Source organism: Carya illinoinensis, chromosome 15 (assembly GCF_018687715.1).
Source record: "Carya illinoinensis cultivar Pawnee chromosome 15, C.illinoinensisPawnee_v1, whole genome shotgun sequence".
In the NCBI taxonomy this organism is placed as follows: domain Eukaryota; kingdom Viridiplantae; phylum Streptophyta; class Magnoliopsida; order Fagales; family Juglandaceae; genus Carya; species Carya illinoinensis.
The window spans coordinates 36,452,433-36,461,343 of NC_056766.1; positions in this window are offsets into that span (position 1 = coordinate 36,452,433).

Genomic DNA, 8,911 nt, shown 5'->3' on the forward strand with positions numbered 1-8,911 from the left:
TCTTTTGATAGTCAATTGGAAATGACTCTTGTTTATCAATTCACACAAGAATATGCAAATTTAATAAAGCAAGACAACAATAAAACCAATGATTTAATTACTACATAGGTTCATACAAGTCTTTCGATCTCTATGCTTACCTATGCTGAAATATTCAAGATCTACCCTATGATTCCCTCTTTCGATAGCAAATCACAAGATTAAAAAAATCATCTAATCAATGGCCAGTTAATTAGAAGCAATAAACTCATAATAAATCAGATAAACAAAGAGAGAATTGCATTAAATTAACGTAGACAATCAAGCATAGTTTGGAAATAGGTTACATCGTTTTCCTAGAATAAAGAAAATTTAGCTCATGCTAGAAATGGAATTCAACATAAACGAGTTCACCATAATCGTTTTGAGAAGATTGGAAGAAAATAAACACTGAAAAATCCTCCTTACAGCCGCAACTCGTCTTCAAAAGCTCAAGGTAACGATTCAACGCTTTTCTCCCGTCCGTGCTCGTGTATGATTCCAACGTACGTGTAATAATTGAAATTCCCTCTCCAAAACAGATGATTTGAATCCCTCTAGCTATGTTTTTCTGTCCCAAGAAGTGTTCTCCAGTCAAAAGTCTCGGCCCTAGAGTGAAAAATTGATTTTATATGGTGTGACGGCGGAAAACCTAAAATCTGTCAAAATACGATGTTCGCTCGAGGGTGTGTCGAGCGCACATAGAGCGTTCGATTGTCTGATTTCGCTCGAGCATCCTATCGAGCGCACGTCGAGCGTTCGACTCTGCCTGATTTCGCTCGAGCGGCCAATGTCTCCGCTCGAGCGATCTTTGTTTTTCAGCAACCCGCTCGAGCTCCCTGTCGAGCGGCAGTCGAGCATTTGAATCTGCCTGAATTCACTCAAGCGGCCAAAAGCCTCCGCTCGAGCGAACTTGTAAAATCTGCAATATGAAATTTTGCAAGTCATCATCTACTCCACTCGTACCTGCTTTAATTACAGTTTTTTCTTGTTGTGCACTGTCATATTTCTATTATATATACCGAATCACATCTGTACAAATGTTGGCATATAAGGTGAATTCATATTCTCTCCCTGTTTCAATTAGAAGTTTTGCATGGGATTGGATCACACAATTAATCCGTTTAGCAATTGGAAGGTCACGTACGTGAGAGCATGGTGATGTTAAGAGGCCACGAGGATTCTCTCCAGCAAATTGGCATCTCATGGCAAGGTGTTCTAGTGCTTCTTGCTCGCAATTACAAAGGGGGGGGGGGGGAGGCTGTCTTAGTTAGGGATGCAATTTTAACAAGATATATATTGAGTTCTTCTAGACAGACCAATAACGTTCCCTCAAGTAGAAGGTCAAGTAGGTGACAAGCATTAATTGAGAAGTTGGTGCTTTGAACGAGAGCTCACCCCACCCTACACATCTACATGCAGTTATAGATGAAGAAAGCCGATGTGGCACGCCGACTCCAACATACGGAAATGCGGAAACTGTGACATCGGGATGATGACAATACGGATCACGCATCCCAACGATAAGTGTCAAAAATCTGTACAAGCAGAAAGTATACAACAAAAATACAGTAGATAAATTAAATAAGTTAACTAAATACCAAAATTTTAAATACAAGTTTATCAAAATAAAAGTATTACAAAAAATTATACAGTTATCCGTGAAAATAAAATAAAAAGCCAAATACATAGACAAAAGGGAAACAAATCCCATAATCCAAAAAGCGACCACATGTCACTCCTTCGGCTGAGTCGATCCCTCAGTCTCAACGTCTTCATTTGCATCAAAATTTATGGTTCCATAAAACAGAACTGCAGGGTGTCGAATACCGTCAGATTATGAATCTCAGTAAGTAATCACTTAACCAACCCACGAGATAAAAACACATTAATACAAATATCATGTATGCGTGCACATGATAAAACATGTATGAGACCAAAACCATCATTTTCTCCAAAAATGACCATTTTCTAATGCATGTCAAAAATCTCATTTGACCCAAGACATGCCATTAAATTCTGTTCGCCATTTTTCCAGCGAATAACCCAGCATAAATCTATCATTTTCTTAGAAAATGGTCCAAATATCCATTAAATCATAAACTACCATTTTTCTAGAAAACGGCCTAACATATACATTTATCCCATCACAGTAAGCGGGAATCGTAGGTGAGACTACCGTCATCCTTGCTTACCACCATCCCTACTGCGTGCACCATATGCGAGAATTACAGGTAGGACTACCACCATCTCTACAACTTGCCTTGTAGGCGGGAATCACAGGCAGGACTACCACCATCCCTATTTACCATCATCACAACCGCTAACACTGTAGACAGGAATCACAGGCAAGACTCTATCACCATCTCTGCTTACCACCATCCCTACTGCATGCGTCATAGGTGGGAATCACAGGCGGGACTACCACCATCCCCACTGACCACCATCACTACCACTAACAATGTAGGCGGGACTCTACCACCATCTCTGCTTACTACCATCCTTACCGCATGCACCATAGGTGGAAATCACAGATGAGATTACCACCATCCCTACAGCTTGCACTGTAGGCTGGAACTGCAGGTAGGACTACCATCATCCCTACCGCATACACCGTAAGCAAGAATCACAGGCGGGATTCTACCACCATCCCTATAGATCATTTTCCTTTCTTTCATTTATTTCAATCCATTCATTTCAAACATACCCAAAAATCATATCTCACATGAAAATTGAGTTTTCAAATATACACATTAACATGTATGCAATTATGCAAAAACTCAGTTTTCATTTACAAACATAAACATGCGTGCAATTATGCAATGTATATAGCACGACACAAATATTCAACATCCAAAAAATTCCAGCATAATCCAATCACAAAAACGACTCCATCCTCCAATCCAACCGACCTCCAAACTCCTCGGACTCAACGTCTAACATAACCAACCAGACTATAGAAAATATGTTAGTGCAAAAATATATTCAAATCTCATAAAATTCTTTGAAAAATTACTTGTAACACTATAATATAATTTTCAGAGAATCACGGAAGTGCTACAAGTGGTGACACAACCACACATCAGAGTAAAATGGACAAGGGCCGTGAGTCTCAAAAAATCAACTTTTGAAATGGGACAAACAAAGACTTGGGATAGCTAGAGAAGAGTTTAGAGGTATTGGTAAAGCTAATAGTACTGGTGGTTGGCCGTGGGTGGTGGCATGGGTGGCAATTGGAGGCCAAAAAGCTCAAATCAGAAAATGTAATGGATGGATTTCACCAGTGGCAAATTGGTAGCTAGGGAAGACTTGGATTAGGTAGCTTGGTGGGTTAGGAAACAAAACAATGAACGGGGGAGAAGGAAGGAGGGTCGTGCATTGGAAGAAAAAAAGCAGGGGACAGAAGAAGGAAAAAGGGAAGAAGGAAAAATAAGAAAAAGAAGAAAGAAAAAGGGGGAAAAGAAAAGGTGAGGAAAATAAATCAGGTCTAATCCTCATAACTTGGATCACAAAATTGATCAAACAAAAAGAATTTCAAAAAAGTAACTTATATTAAAAACACAATAATAAATAAAATAAAATAGTAAATCCAACAATAAAATAATTTAAAACAAAGAGCAATTTAAATAATTTAACAATAATTATTAACAAAGAAGACACATTGAAATAAATTTCACAACTTTAAATATCATAATATAATATAAAAAAAAACTCTTATAAATTTTAAAACAAGAGGACCAATAATAAAATAAATTAAATAATTATTTACTTAAAATACACATAAACGCGGGGTATCACAAATCGACTAGGAGATGAAGCAATTCGGGGCTGCTACCCAACCAGCCAACCTTTGGACTTCGTAAAGGTTGCGGGGAGAGCATTCCCACTATCGCTTCAACCTTTTTGGGGTTCACCTCAATCTTTCTCTCCGAGACCATGAACCCCAGTAACTTTTCCGACTTTACCCCAAATGCACACTTCGACTGGTTAAGCCTCTTCTTGTATCGCCAGAGGACGGAGAAGGCGTCACAAAGATCTGCTAGATGCTTCTCAGGCTTCTTGCTCTTCACTAGTAGGTCATCTAAGTAGACTTCCATGTTCCAGCTGATCTGCTGCTTAAACATTTGATTGACTAGCCGCTGGTAAGAGGCATCAGCATTCTTGAGGCCAAATGACATAGCGTTGTAGTAGTAAAGCCTCCAGTTCGAGATGAACGCTATCTTTTCTTCATCGTTCGAGCTCATCTTTATCTGGTTGTATCCGAAATAGGCATCCATGAAGATGAGGATTGGGGTGTCCTGCTGTCGAATCCACAATCAAGTTTATACATAGCAACTGAAAGCTATCCTTTGGGTAAGCTTTGTTTAGGTCGGTGAAGTCGACGCACATCTGTCACTTCCTGTTGGCCTTCTTCACCAGGACCATAACAGAGAGTCATTCCGGGTAGTGAGCTTCCCGGATGAACCCCACTGCCAAGAGAAGGTTTACCTCCTCGGCTATCACCGCATACTTCTCGGCACTAAAACTTTGTTGTTTTTGCTTGACTTACTGTGCTGCTAGGTCGGTGCAAAACTGGTGCTCAATGATGGAGCTGTCTATCCTGGGCATTTCCTCATAGCTCCAAGCAAACACATCTTGGTACTCAATGAAAAGACATTTCAAGGCCTATCTCAACTCTGGGTCCAACTTGGTCTCAACTTGGACTGTCTGCTTAGGTCTCTATTAGTCGACTGAAACCATCTCCAAGGGCTCGTTCGATTCGGCCTGCCACAAGGCCTGCTCATTGTGAACCTCTTCATCTCACTAGGCCAAGACGAGCGATGAAGGTGGTCTAGACGTCTCTCTAACTTCTTCCACTACCATTTGCCTTGACCTCGTACCTTAGCTCCTGAGCATAGCACTCCCGAGCTAGGACTTGTTCACCCTAGACTTCTCCCACTCCCAAGTCCTTAGGAAACTTCATTTTGAGGTGGTAGGTGGAAGTCACTGCCCTCAAGTTGTTCAAGATGGGATGCCTTAGTATTGTACAAGGAGGGGGCTTTTACCACCAAGAAATCGACCATGGTCACAGCTATCCTGGGGGCCTTCCCAACTGATACAAACAGGGTGATGGCTCCCATTGGTTGAACAATGTCGCCTATGAAAACTTTGAGCAACACAAGGGCTAGGCGTAGCCAGACCAGGCTAATCCCTGTTCTGACGAAGGCTTCATAGAACAGGATATCTGCTGAGCTGCATCATCACTACCAGCATGTCATTGTGCAGGTAAAGGATGCCTTCTTTGTTCTTCTCACCGAAGGTTATTATGACACCCCCAAAGTGCGGTCGGCCCCCTACGGAGGGTCTGCCAATGGTGAACAACTCCTTATAGCGTGTTCTTTGGGCATGTGCTCTTCAAGCTGATGAAGTGGTCCCTTCTCCCACATATCCCTCGACAATCATGAGGATCTTCACGATCGACCCATCTACCATTGGGGGGGCTCCTGCAGCTCGGGGTTCTCCATGTCTCTCTCCACGTTTCATGCCTTCTTAGGCTTGCACCCCGCCTAAGGCCCAGTCACACCCCCTTCATGCCGGTTTTCTTGATTCTGATTGATGCCTCTTGCCCGTTGGTCTTCCTCTCTTCTTCTTTTTAGGGCATAGCAATCTTTGGTTCTCTGCCAATCGGTCATGTGGTACTCGCAGTACTGGCGGCTCTCTTTGCCTCGACCCAGCTCCCTTTATGGGCTTGGTTCACGATCTTTTTCTACTACCATGCTCATGTGGTTGTGGGGCCCAACATGCGGCCAGGATGGGGCTTCTCCCTTTCTCTTCATGTCGGGAGCTCCTCTTTTCCCCCCTTTGCAGTCGTGACCTCCTTTTTTCCCCCGTTTGCAGTCATGACCTCCTCTTGGTCTAGCTACCTTTTTATCCATCTACTCCATCTCAAACTATCATGGAGACATTAGGGCTTTGAGCGTGTGTTCAGCATTGATAAACCCTTCTGCCCAATCCATAAACTCTCTCAGCTTGGTGGGACACCTTCGCACTATTTCAGCCCTAAATGGATCCTAAGCCAGATCTTCCCCAGGAGGGCTACCAATGTGATCTTCTCCTCTTAGTAGTCGGTGGCCATCAGTTCCTGATTAAATCGGGAGAGATACGACTTCAGGCTTTCGCCATCTCACTATTTAACCATGAGGAGGTAAGTAGCCGAGCACCTCCTCTTGCGGCTCGCCATGAATTGTGTCATGAAATGGCTAGCCAACTCATCGAAACTATCTATGGTTTCAGGCGAGAGAGACTCAAACCAGGCCCAGGTGGCTCCTTTTACTGTCAATGGAATGACTCAACAGGCTATCTCTCCTGGGAAGCCATGAAAGGTCATGTGGGCCTTCAACGTCTGTAGGTGCTACAGTGGGTTCTTGGACTTATCGTACACCTCCATCTGGGGGACCTTGAACTTGGGAGGGATGGGTACCGCCATAACTCCCATGTTCTACAGTAGGTCGATGCTGACAAGCAGCTGGTCCACGGTAGATGGCTTGCCCTTCCTCTTAGCCATTTCTCCATACTTGTCCCCAAGTACTTGGGCATGTCATGCCTTTCTTCCTCTATTGTGGCGTTTATAAGGACACGCCATGAGTTGACATGTTCATTGCCGCTAGGTTCTCCTCCTCCCACCAGCTCCTTGTTGGTCCACCTGAGTGCTGCATTCTTTGTCAACTTCCTTATCATCTCTTCCATCTCTGCAAGTCTCGCCTCCTTTGCTTCATTCCGATTCTCCATGCAAAGTAAACGATTCTATGGAAAAGATCCCGTAGACGGCATCACTGTTGATGTCGTGTTTCCAAACCATGCAGTACCACAATAACCAAACTTTTAGGACCTACAACAAGGAAGGAGATTCAGATTCGGTGTTGTCTGGGAACACTTTGATGCCAAAGTCAGTAGAGAATATTTGGGTGACAAAGAAATCTAAGTGAGTGAAGAAGAAGATGAGTTCAGAGAGAATCCCCCTAGGTGGGATCAATGTATTTATACCTACCTCAGACCCAGTTGTCAAGGGAGATCGTAGGGTGTCAGGTCATATTTAGGTCAAACTTGCTACCAGCCTCTTTCCATGATAGGGTGTCAGGCCAATCATGCCATCCTACGGTGCCTACACGCCCCTACGTGTTTGGGCTCCCTGACACATTAAATCTGGTGTATCCCAAAGTTGGTATGCCCACGATCGGACACACCCAGCTGCCTGTGCTCTGTGAAAGTTATCTGCTATGTGCCCTCTTGCAGGGCTCGACCAGTTACCGAGGTCCCAGGTGACTGCTACCTCATGATAGGCTCTTCAACCAAGTCTGGCCAATGCCTAGGCCTCTTCGGATGAGAAGGTGTACCGTGGGTTCTGTGCTTGACACCCATCTCAGGCCCTTGGCTTGTTTTTGTTTCCATTTGAGTGGTCCAAAGCCTCTATCATGACTTGATCTCTTTGGCCTGGGGCCTCCCTTCACAATGTTTCTAAGAATGGTATAGTATGTATTGATAATTTGTTATCATCTTCATATTCACATGTGACCTGCAACCATTTTATTAGGACTTTATAGTGATTCTTAATCACCGCAAAAAGCTTATTTTCTTGCAGTGACGTACATGCAAAACATGCATGATCTTTTGTCGGCTAGAAGAACACATCAATTTACCTAGAAAATCTGGGGATCAACCCAACGCAAAATGCACTCTCGAGAATAAAATAGATAAATAAATACAACAAAAATAACGTGCTGAAGATTTACACCAGTACATACGACACCCAGTACTACCAAATTTACTTCACCGACTAATTAAGTTTCCCAAATTTGTGATCGAGTAAAGTGATTTAACAGAATCATGAACTAAAAAATTCTTAAAATAATTAAAACAGCGCATAATTGGATGATTAATCATGAGTTGGTCAAGACCTAACACCAACTGTAAGGAGGCAGTTGGCTATCAATCTGTGACTAAAGTAATGAATGCAAGCTTTAATATTTGGTTTTCCTCCGATTTAAGGCAATTCACCTACTCTTTGCCTTTAGCCTATCCTTGCCGTTGCATGCCTGCTCACGTCCCTTTAATCTCTTTAAAAATATCAATTAAACCTATCACCTTGCTTTATTGTCTGTTGCACCAGTGACATCGATATATCTTTCTTCCCAGGGAACTGGTCATCCAGCTGTATCCCATCTAGCTCCATTAATCTTCTTGACATATAATTATTAAGCTCTCTCTCTGTATCTCTCTCTGTAACACACAGAGACAAGCAAACGCAGAAGAGATTAAGATGCACATTTTTCCATCTTGTGGAAGCACCAAGAAATACCCGAGCAGGAGAAGGTATCAAAGGCTGGAGAGTAGTCATGTGGTGATCGCCCATGAGGAACATATGAAGATTGCTGCATCAGAGATTATATCACTGCCGACGAACATCACGTTTTCAATCAATTTCATGAAAGGAGTAAGAGATTCTTATGTGGAAATGATGCTTTGCTAATTTGCTGGACGTATTGCGCAGTTGAATTATGGTAATGTTTTTGTAACGCTTCAATGGAAGATCTAAACTACATAATTTATATTTTAAAAAGATTAATTAATAATATAATTAAAATTCTATTTAAATTTTTTAAATAGCAAAAATTTCTCATTTCTAAGAAATATAGAATCTCATATACTACCTATCTTTATTTTTATTATATGGAGTATTATAATTTTTCTATATAAAAGAATCTACTACAAGAGAAGTGGATTTTTGTGATTAAAATTTAATGACAAAAAGGATTATTTTTTACAAAAATTATAAGAAATAATAATTTTAATTATTAAATTTTGATCACAAAAGCTCACTTTTCTTGTAATGATCGTAAATGCTAAGAGTCGCCAA